Source organism: Passer montanus, unplaced genomic scaffold (genome assembly GCF_014805655.1).
Source record: "Passer montanus isolate IOZ18808 unplaced genomic scaffold, ASM1480565v1 scaffold3, whole genome shotgun sequence".
Classification (NCBI taxonomy): Eukaryota; Metazoa; Chordata; class Aves; order Passeriformes; family Passeridae; genus Passer; species Passer montanus.
The window spans coordinates 18,524,300-18,552,059 of NW_024367707.1; the positions used below are offsets into that span (position 1 = coordinate 18,524,300).

Sequence of the window (27,760 nt, forward strand, 5' to 3'; positions counted from 1 at the left end):
TCACCAAGGGAACAAGCAAAAATTCTAATAATAGATTGATATAACAGACTGTTCTGGAATTAGATGCCTTCTTAAGACACATAGGAAGAAAGGGACAGAATCGATACAGAGGTTTTTACATGTATAGCATCTAATTGCTATACAACATTAAGTAAAACATAAGTACTATATGATATTTAGTTAATTACATGGGAAGAATGGAAAATTAACTAATGATGTATCATGGTTTTCTATAAGATTTGAAGGCTGAACAACCTGTCCTCCTGTCCCCAAACTCTGAAAAATCAAAATGTGCTTTGAACATGCAGCATTTGTTGCTGACAGGCTGGCTACCTAGTGCCCAACTGTTTAATCTTTCATAAGCCATGGCAAATAGGCAATATTCAGTCCTCTAAGGTAATACAATTGCAGAAAACAGATTTTCAAAAGTCTGTGTTTATGCAGACTTGTTTCATAGTACCTGGATGTGCTTACTGTGTTCTGCAATTAATAACTTCTGTTAGATCACTTCATCTGAAGTACACTCCAAATCTGAAGCTTTCTTGTTTACGATGATGCAATCTCTGGTAAGCCTGCCTACATTTTCAGGAAATCTGAAGTTTTGTTTTCACCAACAATTTTTTCTTTGTTGCATGAGTGGGTGTGTGGTTAATTTTCTTAAATCAGCCTAGATGAAGTTTTGACATATAGAAAGATTTCAAAAAAGACATCTTTACATTTGAAATTGTTTTGTTCAGTTCTCAAGGACCAGTAAAACACTAACACAAATACAGAACTCAGAAGGCATTAAAAAGAACCAGTAATGTGAATTCAAATAAACACTTGTGAAAAGGAATACACCTTTTGGATATACTTTTAGCTATCTCCAGTAGAAACAGGAAAATATCACCTCCTTCATGAAAGGTCAAAGTTAACCCAAACCAAGGAAGACATATCTCTAATGATTTCTACAAGAAAATCTCAAAATGCAGTGGTTTAAAAAGAGTAAATAAACTGACCCAAATTATTACCAGTTGTTATAATTATAACCTTTGTTTTAACTAGTAAAACCCTTTCCATGCTTTGTTACTTGAGCTATTTGCTGGTACTTGGACAAATAGAGATGGAACACATAAAGGCCACTTTATCTAACTGCTTTTGCAGTTTAACACTTTAATACTTCATATAATGTGTGTCAACTCACCCCAAGAGACACATTTCTTTGGAAAGAGGTCACTGCATCAGACTACTCTCTCTCTTTTAAAGGAAGTTAACGAAATAATTGTAGTGAACAGGCATTCATCACCCAGCTATGTGGTTCTGAGGTGTCAAACCCATACCTGAGCAAAAACACACCCCACACCAAGGCAGCCTAAAATAGTTGACCATTTTAGCACAAGCTTTACAATTAATTTGGGGGATTCACTATTAGGTCTCATTAGGATGCATTGATTACAGAACTAAAAGTGATAGCTGAGTAAGTGCAAGTAATTATTATCTAATTTACTTTGATGTGCAAACTGAAGACACAGTCACAATCAATAGATGATGCTGTCTGTATTTTAGGGGGTCAGTTTTCCAACACTGAAAGCAAAGATGAGTGGAAGGCTGTGAAACAATAAATGTGAACAAAGATATAAATAAATTCATCCACTGCAAAGGAGGAACGTTTTATTACAATTTGCAACCTACTCTCACAATTTAGCACTTACAAAAGAATTGGTTAAAAAGTAATCTGTTAAAAAATGAAATAAAAACCTCTAGAGGTTTTCTGTGTTCCCTCTCCCTGGTCCTTTCCATGAAAAGGAACAACTGACAGCAATAAGCTCAAGTCCAGAAATGCAAACTGAAAGTACTGAAAATAAAATTCATCTCATCAAGAACTATAAAAAAGGTATTAAAACTGCCTTGGAATAATTTAAATATTAGCAAAAGTATAAGTACAGAATTAGATAGAATATTAAGTTGACTGCATATGATGCAGGAAAAAAAGGTTTAATACTTATTTCTACATATGGGATTATTTTTCAGAGACAACCATTTTCTTCTTTGTCATTAACTAGCATATAAAAGTAATAAGAAAAATTAAAACACTTTTAATGTTCAAATGCACCCCAAGATATCAGAAACATCCACAAAGCTATTACAGTTTTAGCTATTCCCTGAATTTGTTTTTTCCACTTCTTTTGAGATCCTGGTTTACATCTACCTATCCACCCAAGCTGGATAGATTTATCAATCAGCTGAGGGATAGCCCCAGCCATAATGCAGGAATAACTCAAAGGCAGGCTCAGTAGATGCCATAAGCTTTTCTGGCAGCACTGAGACATTTGTTCTGAAGCACAAAAAACACTTGGTTTCCTTTCAAGTCACTTAGGGAGAAAAAAATTAAAAAACAATCAGAAAGGCATAAATGAAAGGGTGAAGGTGATCAGGCTGGTGTAACACTTAATGGCACCAGAGGTGCTCCAGCCTGTGCACCAGGCAGGACAGCCCGGCCACAGTCTCATTCTACAGGCACAGAAAGCATGGGGCTTTTAGACGATAGTCTTTGTTAACATAATTGGGCGGTATATCTCCAAAAAAGGTGAAGGATCACTCATAATTAACCAGTAGTTTAGAGCAGTACTAACTTGACCTTGCTACCTACACACCTCCGACCCTGTCCCCTTGGTGTGGCCAGCCACCATTTACAGGCACAGTGATACGAGGGCTGGAGCTTGTTTCTGCAGCCAAATGCCTTTGACAGCTGCCAGGCAAGGTTGGCCTGTCCCAGCCCCACAAGAGATCTGATAACCCAATCTCTAATACAGCTGCAGCTACATGCCGGCACCTTGTATCTCTCCTTGCAGAACAACTGAAAACAGGAAACCTCAAGAATAGTTTAGTGGTAACGAATTTCTGCATAGCTCCAATAGAGCACAGAACTTAAGCACTTTTTTTTTGTCTTGTAAGTGGCTTAAAAGTCTTTTTAAAAGGCAAAAGAAGAAATAAAGGTGAATATATGTTAGAAACACCCAGAAATACATCTTTCCTGCTAAGCAGTCAGTGTAGCATTTCACATTCAACAAAAACAAAATCTTTGTGTGTTTATCTAAAAATGTATAAAAAGATGTTAGTAAGAGAATTTCTTATCCAATGTTTTCATGATGTCAATCACACAAATGAGTCTGCTCAGGTGAAATAAGCAAGCACGGACTGCTTCAAATGTAAACTCAACATTTAAGGAAAAGGAATAGTATTAAACAAAAAAGGCTGCATCTCCTAAGCAAGACCCACTTATGTTTTGCTTGCAGTCCAGATTCCTAGTGCTGTCAATATCTGATGGCTGTAGGTTTTTCCAGCTCTCTAAGCTCCACTTCAGCAGGTAGGTGTAGCACAAGTGCCTGTTGTACAAGACCGGGGGAGGATGCCCTAAAAGAAGAGGCTGCCAAGCACAATGAATGCAGCAAGGGCAATTTTCCAGCTCACATTTTCCTTCCTTTCTTGAAAGCCAAAGTCACCTCGCAGTCATAGCTGCCCATTTTTCAGGCTAATACAGAGTCATAATTTGAGGCATACAATGTCAAAAGCTGCAAGAAGAAGCACAACATAAGACTTGGAGAATACCAAATAGGAATAAAATTGCTAATGGTTTTGTGAGAAAGTGGCTTCAACAAATGCAAGCCCTACCTGACCAACTTAGTGGCCTTCTATGATGGAGTGACTACAACTGTGGATAAGGGAAAGGATACAGATGTTGTCTGTCTGGACTCCAGTAAGGCCTTTGACACAGTCCCCCACAACACCCTTCTCTCTGCATTGGAGAGATATGGATTTGATGCATAGATTACTCAGTGGATGAGGAATTGGCTGGACAGTCACATCCAGAGGGTATTTGGACATTGATCAATGGCTCAGTGTCTGGATAGAGATAAGAAGCAAGTGGAGTCCTTACCGTGATCAGCACTGTTCAATGTCTTCATCAGTGACACAGATGGGGGAATTGAGCACATCCTCAGCAAGTCCACATATAACACCAAACTACAGCTGACAAAACTGAAGGATGGGATTCCATCCAGAGGGACAAGGACAAGCTCAAGAACTGGGCCCATGCTCACCTGAGGAGGTTCAAAAGGGCCAAGTACAAGGTACTATGCCTGGGTCAGGGCAACTCCACACCAGTACAAGCTGGGGGATGCAGGGATTGACAGCAACTCTATAGAGAAGGACTGTGGAGCATTGGTAGATGAAAGCCTGGACATGACCCAACAAGGTCTACTTGCAGCCCAGAAATCCAACTGCATCTTGGGCTGTATCAAAAGCAGCAGGACCAGCAGGTCAAAGGTGACTCTGCCCCTTTACTCTGCTCTGGTGAGACTCCACCCAGAATACTACATCCAGATCTGGGGCCCTCGGCACAGAAAGACACAGACCTGTTGGAGCAGGTCCAAAGGAGGGCCACCGAGATCATCGGTGGGTACAAGCACCTTTTCCATGAAGACAGGCTCAGAGAGTTGGGGTTGCACAGCCTGGAGAAAAGATGACCTTATAGAATGTTCCAGTGCATAAAGGGGGCCTATAAGAAAGATGGGGACAGATTTTTAGCAGGGCCTATTGGGATAGGACAAGGGGAAATGGTTTTAAACTAAAAGACAGTAGATTTAGACCAGATATAAGAAAGAATTTTTTTTTTAATTTTTTTTTTACTATGAGAGTGGTGAAACACTGGAACAGATTGCCCAGAGGCGTGGAAGAGGCTCCATCCCTGGAAATATTCAAGATTAGAAAGGGCTCTGAGCAACCTGATCTACTTGAAGATGTCCCTCCTCACTGCAGGAGGGGTTGGACTCAATGACCTTTAGAGATCCCTTCCAATCCTAAATATTCTGTGATTCTAGGAAAAGTAGCAGATACTTTGGGCTGCTAACTTCCCTGGTGGTACAAAGAGAAAGCCATCCAGGCTGTTATAACATAGGCTGCTGCAACATCAGAACGCAAATCTGAGTTCTGGCCTACTAATCATGCAATACCACTCTAATTTTATGCGCTCCTGTTTTATGTCATTACTTTCACACAAGCTAACTCTCCCAGTTCAAAATTTTTTTAACATTTTTATTAGTAATACTGCTATACCATAAAATTTCCTCATCTGGTGCAGTTCAAGATACAAATGCTTAATCAACGTGGCAGACTTTAAAACACATAATACTAAGTACAATCTTTTCTATTTACGTGATTAGGGCTCTGCTGTCTCAGGATGCGGATTTTTTAAAAAGTCTTTTGATGTTTTACTTGAAAAGAATATTTCTGTAGCCTTTTTTGGAACAGTGTGACTGTTATAAAGTAGGCAGTGTTCGTTTTCAGCTTCTGAGAGATGATTTAAATTTAAAGTTCTATTTCAAAGTACAAAAAGCTGGTATTCTACAAGAACAAGTTGGTATTATAGCAGCTCATGTTACAGTTACACAATACTAGCTACAAGCCTTGTAACCTACCTATGCTTAGAAGATAAATAGGACTAGTAATAGAAATTACAGAGCAAACCCTTCATCAAGTCTTTAACTAAGTTTAGTATAGTCACCAACAGACATGTAAAGGGCTTGTGAGAAAAACCTAGCTCAAATTCTTTCCATAAACATGGGATGACAACCTTAAGGGATTAAGAAAACCAAACAAACATGTTTCAGTTTGTTTGGGAGGTGTGATGTTTTTAAGAAATGTGTATCTGTATGTCATTCAGAAAACAGGACAAAAATCAACAGACAGTACCAGCAATATTCTAGATATCAAGCAAAAAAAAAACCCAAAAAACAACAACAAGAGGATTTTGGCAGTTAGATTATTTTTACTGTTTCATCGCAGACTGTATTTTTGGAAGAAGGTATTTCCCTTCCCTTTGGAAGAAGCTATCTTGAAGACTTTCCATGCCCTTTTATTAGATACTTACCAGAAAACACAGGGAATGTGAACTGTCATCTTTGCTGATTTTAATTTGTTGACAGATGAGAAGAAAAAAAAAAAGTCTGAATATAAAGCAACTCCAACAAAGTTGGCTAAAATCCCTCTTCTTGGCCAGCCCTTCCTCCAGCCTTTGCCCTCGCTGTGCTTGTGCCATCTGCCCTCAAGCTCCTTTCCCGCACCTGCTGCTGCAATCCCCAGCAGCAGGCAGGGCTCAGGCAAGTACAGGCAGCAGATGCAAGGGTTTTTTCTGCCTCCATCAGCAGCTTAATGCAAATGCAGTGACTGTGAATAACCCAACCTGTGGTGATTTTTTCCACTACTAGTGCAAAAAGTCTTCTTGCTTTATTTTGAAGGCAACCAAGAGCAACGCTACATTCTAGACAGCACTGGGAATACCCAGACTGTGCAGAGAGAGTGTCTTCAGACCTTTTGACTACAAACAATATGAGACAAACAGAAAGGCGGCAGCTTTTTTGGCCCATTTTTCTTGGCTGCAGAGTAAACACAACAGAATCTCAAACTGCCTCATATTTAGATATAGCAAGAGGGCCAGGAAAGAGCATTGGCTCACCTTTTCCTGAACTCTTTAAAAGCAGTTCCAGAAAAAATGATGCAGTTAATAAACTCTGCAGCCCTAAAGAAAACTTTAGGAAAGGTGACCTCATCTCACCTCTAAAACAGCAGCAATGATTAATGACCATATCTCTGCATTGGTTTATGGGTGTTTCAGTGTTTCTACAAAGTCAGAGACACAGATAAGCTTAATGTTTGTTGCTGTTGCTCTGGATGGCTCTCTCCACTTCTCCCAGCAGACAGCATTTAAGTTTACCTCTCTATTCATAAACACATGAATCAAAAAACAAACAAGATAAAAGAGAAGGGAAAGTCCAGGAAGAATAAAACATACCTTAGGTGTCTACATAAGGCAAAATTACAAACCATTTCACACCTAACAACCTCTCCACAGCTCTTTACAAAAACAGAGTAGGAGGGAGCCAAGTACACAAGGTCAGAAAAAAACCCCAGATGCTCTACTGAGAGGACATTTAGGTAACCTTAGCTGTATGACAGACTGGTGATCCATGCTCTGAGAAAGAAAAAATTAAGTATACTCCTGTTCACAGACTTTCATCCTTACTATCAGTAAACGTTCCTTCTCAAAATTAAACCAGCCAGCCATTCAGGACATGGTGAACACCATGAGATTTTATAAAGGAGACATCCTTGAATTTCTTTAAGAATTCAAAAAAAAAAAAAAAAAAAAAAAAAAACACCACAAACCAAAAAACTGTTTGAAAGATTTTCTTCCACTGCTGCTTCTTTTCCCATAGCTCAAACATTCAATGGTCTGCAGGAGTTATACTTCACTGGCAGTATTAGTACATTTCTGTATTGTATAAACAAAGAACAGTCCTCAGACATAAGAAGTTTAACCTTGATCTCGCACAGAAGGACAAAGCTCAGAATCACTGTGGATTGCTATGTTTTACTGCTAATCCCTTGAAACACCGCTACCTACTTTTCAAGGGATTTCACTTTAAACTGTCTATAAAATGCTGAAAATAAAACTGAACTGCTGACCTTCTGTTCCCCAATGGAAAAATCATATATTCACTTTTTAACTAGAAAGAGGAAGAGATGTTTGCTCAGTTCAAAAACCCATTTATTTCCAAAGTTGTTAAATGGGAAAAAAAAGGAATATATTGGCCATTTCTAGACAACATTCACTCTATAGTCTGAAGCAATTTATCATTTGGTTTTCCAAAAATTGCCCCATCAATCTACCTCAGAAGGAAAGTGAGAAAACAATTTTAATTGTAATAATTTTAAACTTTCTAGTCCACGAAGTACTAATTAATTTAAAGGTCTTGTTCAGACTCTGCTCCTGCAAACTTCCCAGCTTACTGTCATTTTGAATGCCAAATAAATTCCTAGATTTCTGGATTTTCTTTACAAGTCACCTGGACCAGAATTTTTATCCAATATGAAAGGGTGCAGGTAGCAGTGGGGGGAGAAAAAAAGATACTCCCCAATTTAAATCTCAAAGCAAAATTCCAAAGCTGAATTGCAGTTAATGAACACCTATTTCTCATATCTAGGAGAGTTTCTCAGGCAAAAAGCTACTTTCTAGAAGCAGGGTCTTTGAACAATACAGGTAAAAATAATCACTGGACATAAGATACTGTTCTTGATTCTGTGCTTATGCATGTAACAACCAAAGAGGCAGCTTGAAAGATGCAGTGTTACATTTCATTAAGAGACAGCTAATAGTATTAAATTTATTCCTGTATAAATCTGTACATCTTCCTGAAAACGACTGGAACACGAGATAGTTAATCAGAAAGCTATGCTTTTAATTTCCTGACAGGACATGCACCCAGTGAAAGCACAATTTAAATAAAGAAACACTCTTGGATCTTTTATGAGATGCTGCAGCTTCACAAGTCTTTAGTCAGCCACACTGACTGCTGTGCTAACCAAGAAAGTATAAGCCTAGGCAAGAAATGGCAATCCCAGTCTCCCCTTAAAATTACTTATTCTTCCATCTAACGGCACTTCAGAGTCAATACAGGAATCCTTTCTTACTGCTCCCAAAACACAAATGTAGAGGAAACACTATCCCTCAAACTTTCCTAAACAAAACAGGTTTCAAACTGACTTGTCCTATAACTCTAAAAGAATGCTTTAAATTTAAAACCAAGACCACATTTTTGGTCTGGATTGTTGGTAGCATTCATTTATTTCAATCAAATTATTTCTTGCAGATCTTCCTCCAGTTTAAATGAGGACCTCTTCAAAAAAATTGTACTTGTGAGCGCTCTACTACACAATTACAGCAGCTAGTTATTGCTAATTCCTCAGTTGATGGAGAGGGACACAAAGCCAAGAGAGAAACACCTTTCAGAGAAGAGGGAAGGGGATGAAAGGGGATTTTCTAAAACCCTTCTTCTAAAACCCCAGGAGTGCTCCAGAGAACACATGCTTCTGTAAGTACGTTAGGAAGACGCTCCTTATTCTGAGCTCTTATGTTGCAGTTCAGGTGGCAGCTGCTCTAAGACGGCTTACACAGACAATCTCAAAAGTTCTTCCACTGCTATTAGTCCAACACAATTTTCCACTGCACCAGATCTGCTGCTCCAAAGGATAAGCTTTTGAAAGCAAATTTTCACTGTAGGAATATCTGACTTCTTCCATAGAAACAGTTACCCAAAACCAAAATTAAGCAATTAGAAAAGTCTACATTTCTAAGAGCAAAATATACATTCAGGAGAGACCAACACTGCCTTGTGATGCTGGACTCTCATCCTCCTTCATTCCTACTCTCACCTTCAGTGTTTGAACCAAATGCCTTTAAATCTCCTCCTATTATTTTTATCTTCTGTCAAATTTCTCCAAAGCTTGCTTTTCCTGAATAAAACCTCCCTGCAATAACTTGGTTCAAAATTAAGTATTTGGTTTTGGCTGCTACATCACATTCCCTTTCATCCAGAAATGTTATGTACTCTTGCACTGATGAGACATTCTACCCTCACACACTCATAGACACATTTTCTTCCTTACTCCTGCCAGATAACAATAAAATGCATCAACAAAAATGAAAGGGAAATAATAGCAGCCAAGTGATTTCCAAACATGGACCGAGATTGTGAGGATTAACATCTGTTCAAGAAAAAAGATTAAATAAAAGAAAAAACAGGTTCAAAACCAGAGGCCTGAAATATGGACCTTTAACCACAGAGTTCTTGTTCCTTCTAGATTAGTAAAATTAAAAAATTTATACTGCTACTGATTTTCAATAAAAATTACTATGCCATTGCTCTCAAACACCAGCTGGAAGCCATACAAAATACTACAGTACTACAAGATGCTGTCAAGTACTAAGCATTACTTGTAGTCAATATCCAAAAGCAACATACCACAACTCTGTTAAAAGTAACATTACAACATAAGTAGACAATTTCTTCATTATCTAACTCAGACTTTACTCAAAGGAGACAACATTGTTACCAAACCTGGATCAAGCCTCAAAGAAAGGCATTCTGATGGAAACCAACACACACATACTGGAAGCTGTAGTGCAGTGTATTAACGGAGAAGCAAGTTACAATCCCATGACTAAACAGAAACAGAAGCCAGTATGAAAAAATTCACAAATTACCTTGAGGTAACAGAGAATAAAATTGAATGTAGAGAAAATAGAGAAAAAAGAGAATAGGGACAAGTAGGAAGATATACTTATCCCCTTCTTCTCTGGACTCCAGGGAGAACTTACAGAAGAGACATCCCTTTTCCTTTCCTCTACCACAGAATCCCTGACTGTTTCAAGTGAATAATACCAAGCATTTTTACTTTATTTGTTCTTTAGTTTCTTGCAAAATAAACTCTGAGGAACAGGTCTTGGTCTGAATTGTTATTTGACTTCAATAAACTCCACCTTGAAACCAACAGTCTGCTATCATCTGTAAAGCTAAGCGGCACTATGTAATTTCATCAAATATTGCCCTCAGCTTTGTTTCTCTTATTTTCAAGAATTTTTCAGCATTAGTTAGGGTACAGACTCAGGATGTGGAAATGCCAAAATGCCCAGCCACCCACCTACAGGCCAGAATCTTTAGCTGACCAGTGATCTAGTTTGTGCTGTCATTTTTCTCCCCTTCTCCTAAACCGCAGACAGGAAGCAAGTCACAACAACCAGCAGGCTTAAGATCTCTCTGCCACCACTTTTTTTCCTGAAGAATACAAAGCAGCAGCTGCTCTTCACACAATGGACATAAGCCCAGCACACAAATGGGACACCCCCATTTTAGCCACATAATGATGTGTGAGCAGTCACATGGAAGAAGACTTACAGCTCACAGCTCAAGACTTCCTGAAGTTTCAGTAATTCACTGCAGTCAGAAAGAATGTTACAGCAGCCATGCATCCAAAGAGTGCCTGAAGTGCAAGTCAGCAGCTGAGAACGCTAGTTTCCATCATCCCTTCGACAGTAAATTCAAATTCTATGGAGCATAATTGTCAAAGTCTTGTTTATGAGGTAGTTTCAAAATCAATTTTATAAACATAAATACACAAGTTTTGTAGTTCTAGTCCAAACAGTCAAGTAACTCACTGATGTCAACACCCTTTCATTTTGAGATAAATATTTCACATCACCACGCATCCCAATCTTCACCATTATAAACCAGCCCTTTCTCCAGCAATAATGGAACAGATCTTTCCAGATCCCATGCAAATCTAAGGCTGGCAGAAAATACCATTCAGTAATCTTCAGGGAGAACTAAGCAAGGAAAACTAATACTCTGCTTAATCTTGAAAAACAAATTCAGAGATCAAATATAAAGAGAACTCTAACCCTCATTCAACAGCATTTTTGGGGCTGGTATGTGATAACCTGAGAACTAATGGTATGAGACAACTGAGCTTATCAGGGAATGTGCTAAGAGCTATGGATTGTGGTGCAAGATAGAGAATTCAAAATCAGCCTCTTGGGAAAATTTGGAACCCCCAACAACCAGCTGCTTCAGGGAAATAATCTCTCTGACATCACCTGCTGTAGCTGCTTGCATAAGACAGATTTCTAGCTTATATATATGAGCATGCCTGTTGGTATGAACATTAAAAAAAAAATCAGGCTACTGGTAAATTTTAAATATTAATAGGAAAAAGTGGAACAAGGAAAAAGTGTGCTACAAAAATTCAAGGACCCAAAGCAGTGAGGAAAAAAGTCTGAGTGGCAACAACAGTACCTGGAAGGATTACACATAAAGCTGCTGAATCAAAAATCAGGAGAAGGATCATGTAAAAGAAAGGTGGGGGGATAAAAGAGAGGATAGAGCAAGTAGAAAATAAGCTACACCAAGGCTCTACTGCCAGGAACAACTAAGAGCAGCTGAAACAAACGACAGCCTCCAAAATAAGTAGGGATGAGAGCTGCAGGCAACCCCTGAAAAAAAAGGGTCTGAAAAGACAGTACAAAGGAAAGTGGGGCTTCAATCCACAAGATGGCAAAGAACCTGTGATATCTTAAAATAAGGCTCTCAAACTTAAAATCAGGAAAAGGGAGAAAAAAGTGTAAAAGGTTTGCATCTGCATGCACGGTACTCTGTGCTTTGCACTGCTACTGGCTTAAAAAATAAACAACAGGACAAGCTCATTTTCTCAGTTCTCTCTGCTTAGTACAATTGAAGCTTTGTTACTACATTGCAAACAGTAATTGTAATCCAAGATTAATTAGCCAAATTATTAGAAACAGAATTCCACAAGAAATATACCACGCTAACTTTTAAATATTCCTCCCTTCTGTGAAATTCACCAACTTCAACATCCAGATGACACACCAAACCATTTGGCTCAGAAAAACTGACAAGCTGGATGACAAGACAGAGTCCACACTGGCTGTCATATGCCAAAACTACTTCCATCATGAAAGAAATGTACTCATTGTTATATTTTTACTGAAATTAATTTTCCTGCATTGATGAAAGCTTTACAGTGTTCTCTGATGAGGAATCCATAGGGACTGCAGTTAAAGCACACTGCAAAGGACATTTGTGGGCTGTAACAGGCACTGATGATACCTACAAACATGAGCTGCACATGAAACTATCAAAACTGAAAAAAATTAGACAACTGATTCTTACCTTTCATATTATTATTAATATTGTATTATTAAAACATGCCTATAGTTGAAGCAAAGAGCTACAATTACTAAAAAGAGAAACAGAAAAAAAATGTAGGAAAGAAAAATCTAAAAAAAAATACTAAAATAATGTAATTTAGGGAAGATCAATTTATTTGAGGTGCGTACCTGTGGTAATGAAAGTGTAAGAGTGGGCTGAAAGTGTTCTTCCCCACCATCCTCAATTATAGGTTAGAAAGTATTATGCCACTCGCATAATGTAACAGTATTCTTTAAATTCATTTATTGTACTAAATGTCTGTAAACATATTTAAGTAACACTGAAGTTGCATTTAAAGTCTTACAATCACTTTGGGCACCTGAGATAATTGGCATAATCACAGGAATATTTTTTTAAGAGAAAGGAATCCAGACATCCACTCAGCACATACCTTTCATTCCCTTCATAACTGTCAGAATCAAAGTTTCCCACAACTAACTCATAGGAAACACTGAGAATAGGTATCATTTTCCTTGGGTTAAAAAATCAACAACTACAAACATGCAGAATCCCAAAAAAATACTCATAGGAAACACTGAGAATAGGTATCATTTTCCTTGGGTTAAAAAATACCCAAAATCAACAACTACAAACATGCTGAATCCCAAAAAAATACCAAGAAATATTCTGATACAGTATCACAAACAGTTCCAACAAGTTGAAATGTCTATGGTGCTTTTTGCTCTTGCACAGAGGAGGAGGATCAATTGGTCAGAAGCTGTGTGCAGGTCTCAAAATGTGAGGAGCTCATCTCCTCATGGTTGCTCTGAGAATGTTTACAGACAAGGATTTCTGTTCTATGATGTGGTACTGTAGCCTTTGACAAATCTGCTGAGTATGAAGACATCGATAACTATGCTCATACTGGTTTGCTTCTGATCTCATCTAACAATCTCCCTCCCATGTACAGAGGCAACCCTAAAGAACCAATCATTCATACAAGTGCATCAAGTATCAAAAAAATCTCAGACCATTTCCCAAAAGATTTTAATCTAAAATACAAAATCCTCAATACACATATCAATACTGCAATCACTTTTCAAAATAGTTTGTTCTGAAAATACAATATGAGATCTTCGTTTTGATTCTATTACTGCAAGTGAATGAGGGATGAGTTCAAAAGCACAGAATACCGCTACATAAAATATGATGTTAGAGGAGAGGGAGAGGAAAGCAAACAACTGAAAAAAGCCAGCTTGCCCAGCTACATAAAAGAAGACCTGGCAGACCTTGATAACCACAACAAAATCCTGAAAGGATACATGATTGCCTGCAGTTTGGTGAAGTTTAAGGACGTGGAGTGTAATTTCTGAAAATTTACTTTGTTGCCAATTTAATTTCCTTTTCAAAGGGCAAAAGGTTTACTATGTCCTGGTTCAACAAAGCGTTACAAAAGTAGGCTTTACTGAACTTACACCTACACATTCATTTCGCTTTGGGAACAGGATTAGAATGCTCCAGGTTTTGCAGATTCACAAATTTACCAAGCTGAATACAGTCCATCAGAAACAAGCACACAAATGATGGAAAAAGGCACAAAATATTAATATGATTAGATTTAATTTTGTTACTGAAATTGAGTGTGGTCCAATCATACACATATCCTGGATACTCATTCTTCAATAAAATAAGGAGGATACAAAAAGAGATACACTCCTTACACACCCCACCAAATGACATGTCCAGGTAGTTCCTCAACTCCTTTCAGTGAGCTGTTAGCTACTCACTGCCTCTTGACAAAATACACAAAACCTTCACCTGATAGAAAGAACTCCACTTTGAGCATGTATGGTTACCCTTCACATTTACTGGATTAAAGAGTAAAAGAAAAATTGCTCAATATGCCATATATCGCAGCAATTAGCTCAAGAAATAAAGATGACTAAGTACATAACAAAGATTTCAGGCACCTATTTCCTTTAAGTGAGCAGTGGACTATTTTTAAAATTATTTTCATTGGATATTTAACTTAAAACTATTATAAGAGATTCCAAAGACAAAACTCTAATGTGTTTTATATTACACATTTGAAATACGTAATTTAGTCCATAGCCAATAAAATACTGGCTTAACTTTGAGAATAAATTATTGCAGAAAAATAATTTTACAGTTAGTAAGTCAACAGCTTGATGAATCATTTGCTTTAGGATTGTGTATTTGTTTTCACATTTACAGCTCTTTCAAGAATATTTTGATTTTGCTACTTATACATCATAGAAAAATTATTAAAGAAAACAAAAGGTTTCTCACTATCAGTCTTTAAACACCCAAGTGTTCAAGGTTATACTAATTTACTGATTAGAAAGGCCAGGGTTACAAATTTTTTTCACTACATTTAAATACATATGTCAGATAATTTGAAAATATAGTGCAAAAGCCCACTATCTCAGCATTACTTCAGAATTTCCTTTTCAGTTTAAAGGAAAATCAATCATTTGCAAAAGCATATGGAGACATTATAGTTAAAACTGGATTGAATTTTTAATTCTAAGTGGTTCACCTTCATTTTATTGAATAAATAAATCTAAATTCTACATCTCATAACAATTAATTAAGTATTTAATAGAACTCACAGCAAATATTAAGGCACATAATTTACTGCTTTCCATTTGAAGGTTCCAAAATGCCAATAATTGGACTTCATAATTTCCCCCTGAATAAGGCAACATTATTTTTAAACAGAGAATTTGAGTAAGAAATAACAAATCCACATGGTAAAGTACTGAATAAAGCCAAGATTCTACGCTGCGTTACTACAGTGCTGAATGCTTATGCAGTGTTCTGCCATTTTGCTTCTATCTTTTTGGTACAGCAGTAATGTTAATAAATTCTTACCAAGCCACAGAGACCAACTACAGCTACTAGAAACTGACAATAGGGTACACAAATTAAAAAAAAAAAAAAAGCTAGCCAAACTCTACCACAACAAGATGTTCTACAGGAACATCAGCTTCATTAGATTATTTCAGGTCTTCAGAGTCAGCCTAGGAAGATGCTCTCTATACACTGAATGCAATTCTCTTCTGCTCTCACAGAAAACACAAAAACCGTCTTTACACCCAATACTTTGAAAGCTATTACTTTGAAAGCTATTACTTAGTTTTTAGAATTCAACCAAACAATAATACAAAGCCTGCCCCACCATGGTTTATGGATGACTGCTTCTCCTCCATACTTCCCACACCATCATGTTGTGCTTTCAGGCAGCACCTTCAGGGGAAAACATCCCAAATCAAAACAGCAGGTAACAGGAGACAGCAGTCATAAAACAGTGGAAGCAATATCTAGTTCTCAATTAATAGTCTGAGCCTATCACTTTTTCTTGGAATTTTTTTTTCTGAATGTAAGAACTAGAACTAACTTGCCCACGACCACTGACAGAAAAAGGCTATTTAATCATTCATCCATCAGTTAAAAAATTTTAAAAATCACAACTACACTGATATTACATAAAAGCCAAAATCAAGCAATACATCCAGTTCACTTGTTATCTTAAGTTACAAAAATAACCACTGAACTTGAACCACTCACCTTTGACACACTGTTAAAAGGATCCCAACAGTGAAAGGCAGGACTCTCCAACAAAGTTATATTCACCACCGCCTGAAACAACAAACATATATTTTAGTTCTAGCACTAAACTTAGAACACTTCCAAATAGGTAATTTAGCTTTCAGACTGTCAAAACCTCCTATGAGATGCTGAAGTGAAAGCAGAATGGCTATGGCTTGAACTTGATCTACCTGTTTAGCATAAACAAAACTCATCATCATATTTCACTTCTCTGAATGAATACAAGGTCATTTCAACCCCAAACAATCCAAACTACATACAAGTTAAGCCTTCATAATACAGAGAAAAATCAATCAAGAAACGGAATTAAAAATTCAGCCTAGTTTTAGAAAGATTATATTTTACAAAGCACAAGTATTTACTGTTTCCTTTACTCTTGTATTGGTCAGTTTAACTTGACTGTACTTTCTAAGAAAAAGAAATTGTCTCTACATGTGTTAAAGAAGTATAGCAACAAAAGCACAGCCAGGAGTTTTGTGGGGCAGTGAAGTACTTCCATCCAGAAAGCCCTCACACACATAGAGATGTGTAATTCAGATGGATTACTACCACATGTGGCTTGAAGCCTTCTGGCACAAGAGATGGTGACCCAGCATCATGGAGAGAGCTCTGACAGCAGTGGTGAAGCTTGTCAAATTGTCATAGAACCACATTCAGTGAAGTTCTGGCTGGATGCAAAGAAGGCAAAAGGGTGGCCAAGCGCATCCACATACACCCTGTGAAGTGATGGGCCTTCTTCCTGGGAGAGTCTCAAATTCTACTGAACGTTGCCCCACGTGCAGTCTCAGCCTTGGCAGAATGTGCATGGCTTGTTCAGAGGTCCCTCCTGGCCTCCACTGTTCTGCTACATATTTCTAGCCACAATAGTAACTGTTCAGAAGAGAGGTCAAAGTATTTAAACACTTGTTTCTGTTTTTTAATGACCCTTCTAACTCCACTGGATGTCTGACAAATTCAGGCCGTGTCAACCCATTAAGATCCAATTCAAAAAGAAAAAAAAGTTCTCAGCAACTCCTTGTGCTGCAGACTCTATCTCATAAGGACAACGTGTTAAAACTCTTACTCAACCCCAGGCCACTCATGCACAAATGTTTCTGTTCCAAGTCTTTTCTGAAAAGATTCCAAGCAGTTGTGACTCTACAAAAGCCTCCTATGAAGAAATTAACTTCAAAAGAGCAAGTCACCCAGTGATCCCATGCACGATAACAAAGTGAGGGGAGAAGAAAAAATATTGACAAAGGTATTACAAATACCTTACACAAATGTTTCAAAGTGAGATTTACTCTCCCATTCATTAATAGGTGTAATAACAGAACTACTAAATTCACAGTTTGACAAACATTTAAACCTAAACCTATTGTTAGGGGGTAAAGAACATGAGACTCCCTGACCCTCAGCTCCTGGAAGCTCACCCTTTGGTCCCCAGCAACTGCAAGGGGAGACAAACTGTTGTCAGCCCTACTGAAAAACACACAAGATTAAAAAAATAAATGAATAATGGAGGATGGCAAATTATGAGAAAATGTTGTTCCAACAGAAGAGGCTTCTGATCCAGTTCACCACCTGAATGAAGATTTGCCTGTGACAGCAGAAAGCAGACAGGACTGGAGGGTGATAAATCCCTTTTCCTCTCCCAGATGGTGGCTGGAATAGCTGCTGCCCCACCTGGGTTTTCAGTGTTCTGCAGACTCAGACCACAGGCAACAACACTTGGCTGTATCAATTTTTCGAACCGATTACAGACCTTAACTGTGTTTCCACTGAAAACTGCTCTAGTGAAATTGCAGGATAGATACCAAGTAAATGGGACAGATGCTTTAATAAATGAAGCAACATTATAACCCTGAGGCACAGCAGATCTATTTTCCTGCTGGCTGAATGTTTTGTAGTACATGTTTTTCTCCTGTCAATAATACAAGGACATTTTTAACATTAAGAGGTAAAAAAGAGAAAATAAAAATATCCTCATTTTTTTGGTACAAGATCTTCTGAATAGTACTATCTTTCCTTGTCCTACCTCACAAATCATCTACTGCTCATTACCATCTATCACTGAAGTGCTGTACCAAGCCTCTGATTTTGTTATGGTATTTCTGTTTTCCTTAAAGAAGAACACAATACCTCCCTCAATTATTGTTTACACCTTCACAAATGCACACTTGCAAACAGAACATGTGTTTGAAAGTGAGCTGGAAAACAGCACTATTCATCATCAATACCTGAAAAACGAGCCCTGTATCTATTAGTCAAACAGAGAAGTACAGTTGGAAAAAGAAAGAGTCCAAATTCCATCTAAATGCATAAGAAAAGAATGAGTCATGTGTTTATCTCAACATAACAATGCTAACTTCCTTCTGTACAGGGAGAATGGTTTTATTTTGTCAGCTCAATTAAAACACATTGAAAGTAGTTTGGAATGTTAATGGTGATAGTGCAAATAGTCAAAGGAAGAAGATGCACAAAAACCATCATTCCTAACAACACTTAGATTGAACTAAAACTCTGTTAACATAACAGATACACAAGCAGAAGATGCAGACTGGTCTCTGTCCTCCTTGGGTTCAATCCCGTTGCATTGTGACCCCATTTTCTATTTTTTTCATGATAAAAATCTTCACTTGGCTTTGGAAGAGCCAGAGGAAGTTTTCTGCTACGAGTCACACTAACAGTCACTTCCCCAGAGGAGTAGCCAATTTCCATCACATACCCCCACAGTCCAAAGCTTTGCCCAAAACACTGATTTGCCAAGTGACAGAAACTCGGGATGGAAACCCAGACCTCAACTATTTCAATTATATTTAAAATATTCCTTGAAATGTTCCTTTAGAATATGTTCCTTGAAACAATCCTCAGTTTCAGAAGTTCAGGGCCTTTCTTCTCAAGGGTCAAAAATTTATAACAGCAGTTAGGGCTTGGGACCACCTGCCCCCAGGCAGAGTTTGCACCACACAAGGAGTTTTCTGGTTCTCCTATGTCTTACTAGCCAGGACTATAAAGAAATATTTGATAGCACAGCCATTCTTGGGAATGAATTGTTAAATTTTGAGAATACGAAATTATTTTCAATTCCCTTCCAGAGCCTTGCAGCACACAGGACTTAACCCAAAAGACAAACTGGCGCAACACTGGAAAACTCGGGAAATCAAGTCAACAACTTTTTTTGGAAGTCAGCAAAGCAAATGGAGACACAGAGGTGGGCAGTCTTCTCCCAATGCCCATCACTTCTGTACCATTTAACACCACATCCATTTGCCATACCTCAATCAATGCATCTACTACTGGAAAAATGTCAGCCCCACACACGTAAAATGCCACGGCTCCTTAGCACTCATGAGCCTCTTCACACTCCACACTTCCCTTGAGCCCAGAGCAGAGGACCAGAAGACTGTGGAAGAAATAGGAATGGCAGAGTATAGGAATTGGATGAACATGGGATTACAAACACACAAAGCAAAAAGACAAATTTATCTAGTCTTCAACAATAACTTTAGTCACTCATTTGCTTTCTAAATCAAGATCTTCAAAATACAAGGACTACAAAAGTTCCACACTAAAAAGCCTCTGTCAATAGTCAGAAATAGAAGTTTGAACTTGATGCTTACAAACGAGTACCAGAAGGTAAATATCAATAACATCTAATATAAGAACATTATTATAAGGGTTACTACCTCACAGAATAAATTAGTGGTCTTATAATGATTACATTATAAGAAACATCCACAGTTATTAACCACCTCTTCTTTCACTAATAGCTCTAATGTGCCCCATTTTCTTTATCTCCATGGCTAAAATCCAGATTCAGCCTTACAGTAACAATTTCCATGACAATTCTCTTAGGTTCTCTTCCCAATACTCAGCCACCTCTTATTTAAATTCTGACATGAAATAGCTAAAATAATCTCTTTGATACTTAATATGCTAATACACAAGAATGATCTGACCATAAACCTGTACTGCACAGAGTGGGAATTTTAACTCCAATTGACATATTACTGGTGACCTTCTGGAGAACAAATGAAAAGCATCACATTAATACAAATTCTCCTGTGGAGAAGATCAAGTTGGCAATCTGCCAGTTCATTACAACATCTAGCTTCACTCCAACATTAAATATTGCCTTCCTTTGTAATTGACTGAAATACACTGGAGCAATTGCAGGTAACCACTTTGGGCTATTAAAGTATTCCATTAAGACTTCTCCATTAGGCAGATATTTCAAAAGAAGCTACATTAAAATAGGCTATGTTCAAAATATTTTAACTACGCAGACAGTTGGGCAAGCACAATCCAGTTCCATGGAGCAGCAGACAGATCAGCCTAAGCACTCAAAAGCCCAATGCCTGCATTTGCTTAAAGGGAAAAGAAACCCAACAAGCTTTTTAATACTCTAGTATATGCTTCGTATTTTAAACCTCCTAGTCAAATACAATGTCTCAAAAGTCACTTAATATTACCTTCTTCTACAGCTAAGAAAATGGCTATGTTAAAATAGTAATACACTTTCAGAGTCAGTATGAAACACAAGGAGAAAATAAAAAGGAAAAGTTCATTTACATCGTATTTCAGGTTTCAAAAGGGTGGCAAATTAAAACACTGTATTACAATGTGTAGAACATTTTAGAAACAAACAAAAGAGTTTAAATCCTTTTATACTATATAGTCAATACAACTAAGCTTTTCTTCTCTTAAGATTGTTGTTCCCTAACAGTGAGGAAGCAAGTGAAATGAGGCACAAGAATAGGTTCACTGCCTTGCTTGCAAAAAAGACTGTGAGATACTTAAAACACTGGGAAAAATTTGAGCTTGTATGCCAGCTATGAAAATGAGACTAGCCGTTGAAGCACAGACAACTTTCTGTGTTTAAACGGCCTTTTTTAAGCAGTCCAGGTTTGGAGCCATCACCAAAGGTTGCACAGGTTACCCTAAGAAAGTCATGTCTCTGCTGAACAGCACAGAGGCAGGAGGTTGTGCATCATCTCTGTGCTCCTGTCATGCACCTCTGGCCATGCTGTCTGTATCGAAGAGAAAGCAGTTAGACACGTATCATTGGTCCTTCAAACAACTCTTTATTCTTTAAATAAACAAATACTTGGGGGAGAATAGGAAGAGAAATGCAGCTAGAGAAAACATGCATGGCTCACACTTTAATCACACACAATTAAAGAATTTATGCTGACTTGTATTCTCATTTAACTCCTGTACTAAAATGCATATTCTCCAGAGTACACATATGTTTCAAAAAACAAGAATATTTTTACATATATTTGCACAACCACCTGATATACTCATGACACACAAGTAGTTGGTATTTTAAATAATATCAGTATTTTAAATAAATACTGTCTTTCAAAACCTAACTGCCATTGCAAGCTTCCTATTTATTGTATGTATATTCTCCAATCACTTGCATGACTAGCATCCTTTTAAACTGGAAGAAATGAGGAAAGATACATCTGTTAGACATCTGCTGAGATTTCTATAACGTATATTGTACAAATTGACATTATTTTAAGAGAAATCACATGCTTTTTACATTCTCTAGCTCTCCCACAAAAGTCTGACCTATTAAAAAATCTAAACACTGATAACAAATTACTACCTAAACTCATTGTAATATGCAATTTTTAAAATTCCAGGATTAAGCAGGATTTTCTATCTTGATACCTGCTGATAATGATCTAATTCATATTTGATTATGCCGAGCTGCAAACTTCTGTGGCAGCCCCTACATGAGAAAAAGAAAAAAAAACCCAAACAAACAAAATCATAAAGCACGGTTGAAAAATCATGAATGGGTGGCCAGAAAGCTTCCCTGACAGGAAGGTTATGAACTCTTTGAGAAGACATACAATATTGCATATTGCAGTCTCAAAAGCAAATACCACCATGACCAAAACCCCACATATCTGTTGTTCAGACCAGAAATCATGCACCAAAATAAGTGCAAGCTGTGACCAGTCACTCTGCAAGCTGAAGGAAGCTCACAACAAAGGTGCTGTGCCACCACCACAGCTCCAGGTTTTTTTAGCATTCCTATTCAAGAACTATTAGCGACAAGTAAAGTATTCAAACCCCATTTTATATCAATCCCCTATTTTTTCTTCTTTATCTGCAGTAAGAAAACAGAGCTTGCAACCTTTCTTATTTTCTTTTTTTAAGAGTTTACAAGCTGGCTCTGTTAGGATATGGATAAGTATCCCTAAAACCCACATAGGAGACTAGTGGGTTTTAGGGATACTTAGGAGAAGTACACAGGAGAAGCAACAAAGGTCTTGATTCATGCTTAGGACAGCTCTAACCACTTCAAGAACCCATACAAATATACATGGAAAGACCTACATTGCCAATTATAACTACCAATAGATAAACAGAAACTGAATGTATGTACCAAGGCTGTTCTTAAACTTTGTCTCACAGTGTCTCTAGGGAAAGGAAAGGATTAGACTTCAGCCTTAGGTAATACTTCACTAAGTGAGCTACCTGGGCCATGATTTCAGCATATGAATTATTTTGTTTTCCTTAATAGGATGCTCTATTCAAATTACAGATACCATTTTTAGAAACAGCATCTATCATTAGTAAGAATTTTACAAAGTAGTGCTTTAAACAAACAATTTAATAATGGGTTCGATTTGAGCTTCAGCCTTTTTCTTATCAATAATTTAATGTTTTGTTCGTAAAAACGGTAAGACAACAGTCTTTTCCATTAAATATAAAATCAGCTCAGAATTTTTGAGGATGACCCCAGTGGTTAGCAACTTACAAGCCCCAAGCAGCTCCTTCACAAATCTGTTTTTCCTATTGCATCTTCATGTAAAACAACTTAAAGGCAAAGATGTATAGAACCCACTGAATTATATCAGCTCTTCCAAACCTCTCTACTAGAGTCAGAGCTTTTAACTCAATACCTGTGGATTTCAGGACTGTGGAAGATGACTACAAACAGCATGTTAATATACTCTTTAGAGTAATCTAGTAATCTGCACATGTAGATTACTGAAAATCAACACCTCCACTGGAAAAAGATTCACAGATGTATTTTAGAGAACTGAAAAACCACATATTCCAATGAATTAGCTACCAGAGGAGAATGTAACATTAACTCAGTATCAGAGAAACATTAGGCAAACACAACTGGTCACCACTCATGGCTAAGATGACTAACACTTAAAATAAGCACATAGATCTCACAGTTACATGGTTTGAGATGTAACAGAAAATGGACTGTACCAGGGGTCACAGAGAGCCAAGGCAGACTTAGCTTTCTGGAAATTCAAAGTTAAAGGCTGACTGAAATCCTTATTAGAGCTTCTATTCTGGTAAATTATTAATTCTTTCTTAGTCTGAAGAAAATTTTCCCTATGTGTACATTCAACACAGCACCGTCTGAATTTAAAAGAATACTGCCACTACTGTTTTGGTGCTAAAATATATGACAATAGTGATTTTAAAAGGGATAGGTCAAGGTCAGTGTTTGTCTTTGAAGCCACCAGGCAGACACAGAGAACTAGAGGAAAGGCACAGAGCAGATTAGATTGTGACTGATGCCTTCAAGGAAACTACTGTCAGAAACTTCTTGATAACTCAAACTGCCATTTGCAAGTGGTTAATTTACAGAACAAGGCATGGTTTGGGCACTCCTCAGCAAAAGCTGCCATCACCAACAGCCACTGTTCCCCACACCTGAGCCTGTTTGCTGAAGGTGTCTGGGTTTTATCCTTCCTCCAGATACTCAGCCACCAAGAATAAGGATGCTCTAGGCATTACTGTCCAAGCAGAGTATCTGACACTGAAGATTTTGCAAGCTCTGCCCTATTCTGTTACGGCAAACTGCATCTGAAGTGCTGTCAGCATGAACAAGCCACTTGACTTGGACAGGACAGCAGAAAGAAGTCCAGGCTTCCCAGCCCTCAGGTGCAGAAATCTATGACAACTTCAGCTGAGGGAGCAAGTTGAAGAAATCTCTCTAAACCACCACCATCAAAAAGAGCAGAGATCTACTGCTTACTGGAACTTAGTATTTCATTTACAATGCCAAAAAGCACAGGGCTGAAGAACTCACATAATCAGACACTAAATGAGAATGAACGCAATAGTAAAATTGAGTCCGGGGGAGAACACTCAACAAAAACACCCTTACTGACACCAGAATAGGCTCAAATAATATCTGGTTTTAGTACTCAGTGATGCTCAGATGAAATTATCTTCTTTGGCAGGAATAAGATATTTTTGTCACAGTCTATCTGTATATCAAAGGCTGTGAAAAACTGGTATTTCAGATATAAAGTTTTTCTGAGTGTCCTCTGATGATGTAACTGATGAAAAACAACAAGGTTCAAGACGCAATAACCTCCATGAGTTTCAAGTACAAAACTGCCAAACTAGAGGTTCACATCTAAGAGCCAAAGGGAACTGGAAGACAAACAATGGAACTTTGAAGTGGTTCTGCCACTTACACAGCTTGGTAGATGGTACAGTGACCATTCTCTTTGAACATGGCAGAACAGCAGCCCCCAAAATCTCCATTTTCACCATGCAGGACAAAGATCCTTAGAGCCATGTTGCCTTTTGGAAATAATGGCAAAGTTGCTAGGATCTCCACTTCCTAAGAACACAGTCAACCCAAAAACCTGGTTTTTCTTCCAAGTTAACCATCAGAAAAGGAGCTGAAGCAGTTTTTGCCTGAACCACACAGAAATTTTGCTTTAGGTTGGCAACTAGAGAAGCGTTCATGCAGCTTTGGTTCCTCACAGCACACAGTAGCTCTAGCCACAGGCTGTGCTGTTACTGTGTTTGGAAGATAACTAGGTATTCCAGAATTTCATCACACCAAAATAAAATTTGGCAACAGCCTACCTTATGAAGTTTTTAGCACTGATTTTTTCCCCTTTCATGTCCTGTACACATTTGATGGTGTCTTATTCTACTCATTTTAATCACAGCAGTTCAGTGGCAGACTACAAATGAAAATGCAATAGAAACATTGCAGGCCCTGTAACAATAGTCAAAACAAAGATTTCCTATGGCAGCTGTCAAATTAATGACATCTCCAAAGCTATCTAAATACAGTATCTGGGCAGAAATCCAATTATGTCAATTCTGTCTGAATACCCCAAAAGAGAGTCCTACTGGGGTTAGAAGTGGAAATAATTTTAAGCGCAGATTAGCTACACAAACAGCTCCACTCTTGAAACCAGAACAAGGGAACAAAAACCTAAAGGCATGACATTTATCTGGATGCAAGGGAGAGGGGAAAAGGAACTGTTAGACATCTGGCAAAAGGTCAAAGCCAATTACCTTGTCCAAATTTGCCCCCAAGATAATAGCTTCCAGGTCCACTTCTTTGAAAAAAGACATATTGACTCAAGTAATTACAAAGATTTCTGCTTACCTCTCGATCCTCAACTACCATTTTGGTTTTTCCAAAACTTCTTTTTCCAACAAAAGAGTAAGAGCAGTAGTGTAACATACCAACTTCCCAGAAGCACAAAATCAATTTACGTGAAGTCTACACAGAAGAAAATAATATTCTCCCTCATTCTGACAAATGGTATTCATTGACAAATGGTATTTTAATTTAAGAGTATGACTTCTTGCTGCTTTACTTAAATAATTTTAACTGCTGATTTCCCTTTTTCTTTGGAACTATGCATTACTGCCTAATTATGTGGCAAATTCTATTTACTAACCCTGCAACAGGATTCTGTTTATTTGTTGTTTTAAAACAGATAAGGATCAAGAAGAAAGGGAAATAGCATTTTAATTCAACGAAGAAATAATAAGGATATTTTTTCTTTCTTTGCAAGCATATGAAAACGCAAGTTTACCTGTTTTTTAAATGAAACTGCTATTCAAGAGACTGCTATGAAACAAAAGAAAAAAACTGTGTGTGCCAAATAACTGAAGCAATATATGTTGGTTAGTAAATGCATTCTAGCTAGAAATCCTTATCTGTATTATGAATAAACCTTTAAATACAAGTATGATGATCAAAAATAGGAGACTGGTTTAGACAAAGTTTCTAAACATGATCTGTCCAGAACACTTTCAGTGGTAAGGATATAACTCACCATATATATATATATATATATATATATATATATATATAGCAAGTGCTTGCTTCTGGTATCAAGACAGCACAAAATTCAGGAGAGAGCAAAGCATTCATTATTAATGTGACTGTATTTAGGACTGTATATTCCAAGCCTGTGCTTCTTACACCAGGACTCACACAATTAGAGGTGGGTATTTTTTGCTTCTGTCTGTTTTTTTTTTCCTGACTACAGTCATTAGCAATACTCAAAAAAGTCTGAAAACAAGAAACTTATCTTGGTCAAAATCTGGTACATTCTAGAGTATAGAGCTAATTCAAAAAGAAATTCAAAGAAACACCTAATACGTAAATGCAGGTTGCACTCCAGAATTCAAGATAGCTTTAACTCAAAAGCAGTGCCAATGAAGAGCAGCTACCATTTTCTTAAGGCACTTAGTCTCAAAACCCCTTTTCAAAGGTATTCACAGACATATCTTTGAAGGCAGCAATTTTGTATATTACCAGTTTGAACCAAGTTCCAATCAGTAACACATGTTTTCTGTTGTAAAAGCATAACACAATAATTTTAACTAAACTTCTAAACTAATAATAACTCTATTGTGCTTACATACATCATACAGTTAATATAGTGGAAATATACAGTTAATATATATATGAAAATATACAGTTAATTGAAAATATCTCCCGACCGAATCATGCAGTTAATAGCCTGTCAGAAGCATTCTGACAAACCATAGAACTAGGCTTTGAGATGATTGAGCTACAATTTTCCTCAACTTCCCCTTTTTTTTTTTTTTAAGGATATATTCAATCAATTTGTTTCCAGTTTTGTATGAGATTTAATTTTTGCATTTGCTCTCTATAACAGACTGAGCACAGTACCATGAATCCTCCTTCATGTCACACAGGCACTGCAAATCCAATCAAATCCAATTACTACTCCATTAGGTCTCATTTAAATCCCATACGGTATGACAATAAACTGAATGAAATGAGAATCAGCACATTTTTCTACTATCTTTATAGTATGACATAGATGGCAATCACAGCTTAATAAAATTTCATTTACAGGAAAGAAAATTCAGAGCTACCTTTCTCTGCCAGGTTTTTCAAAAAGACTTGGGAAATGCCTCTTCTTCCCACCATCTCTTGAAGAAGCCAGTTGCTACTTCATAGTTCTCAAACAACTGTTCCTTCTGCTTGCGGCAGAGAAATTTGTCCTGGTCCCAATACTCAAAATGTATGTAAACAATAACAACAACAACCAGGTGAATTCAACGTTTACTCCAATGGTGTCCCAGTTCACATTTTCTTGTTTGTTAGGGGCTGTTATATTTTTTCTGTCTGTTGTTTTTTAAAGATTTCCTGAGTAAGGAACCCTTTAACACAGGGTTACTTCATGTTGGAAAACAGGGAGGGAAGATCAATACAAAACCTCACTACTCTGAAGGGTACTGAAAAGATTATGAAAATTTTAAAAATTAGCTCTTATCCTATCTGGATTTTCAAAATTTTCATTGAATATTTCACC

At 37.4% G+C, this 27,760-nt stretch overlaps 1 protein-coding gene across 1 annotated transcript in view; it reads right to left on the minus strand.

Moving 5' to 3' along the window:
• NCK2 (NCK adaptor protein 2) overlaps positions 1-27,760 on the minus strand; it is an 85,959-nt gene that overhangs the window by 37,626 nt on the left and 20,573 nt on the right. Inside the window, exon 2 of the mRNA XM_039714319.1 lies at positions 16,134-16,205. The gene's annotated coding sequence lies outside the window, so the exon portion shown is untranslated. The remainder of the gene's footprint in view (positions 1-16,133; positions 16,206-27,760) is intronic.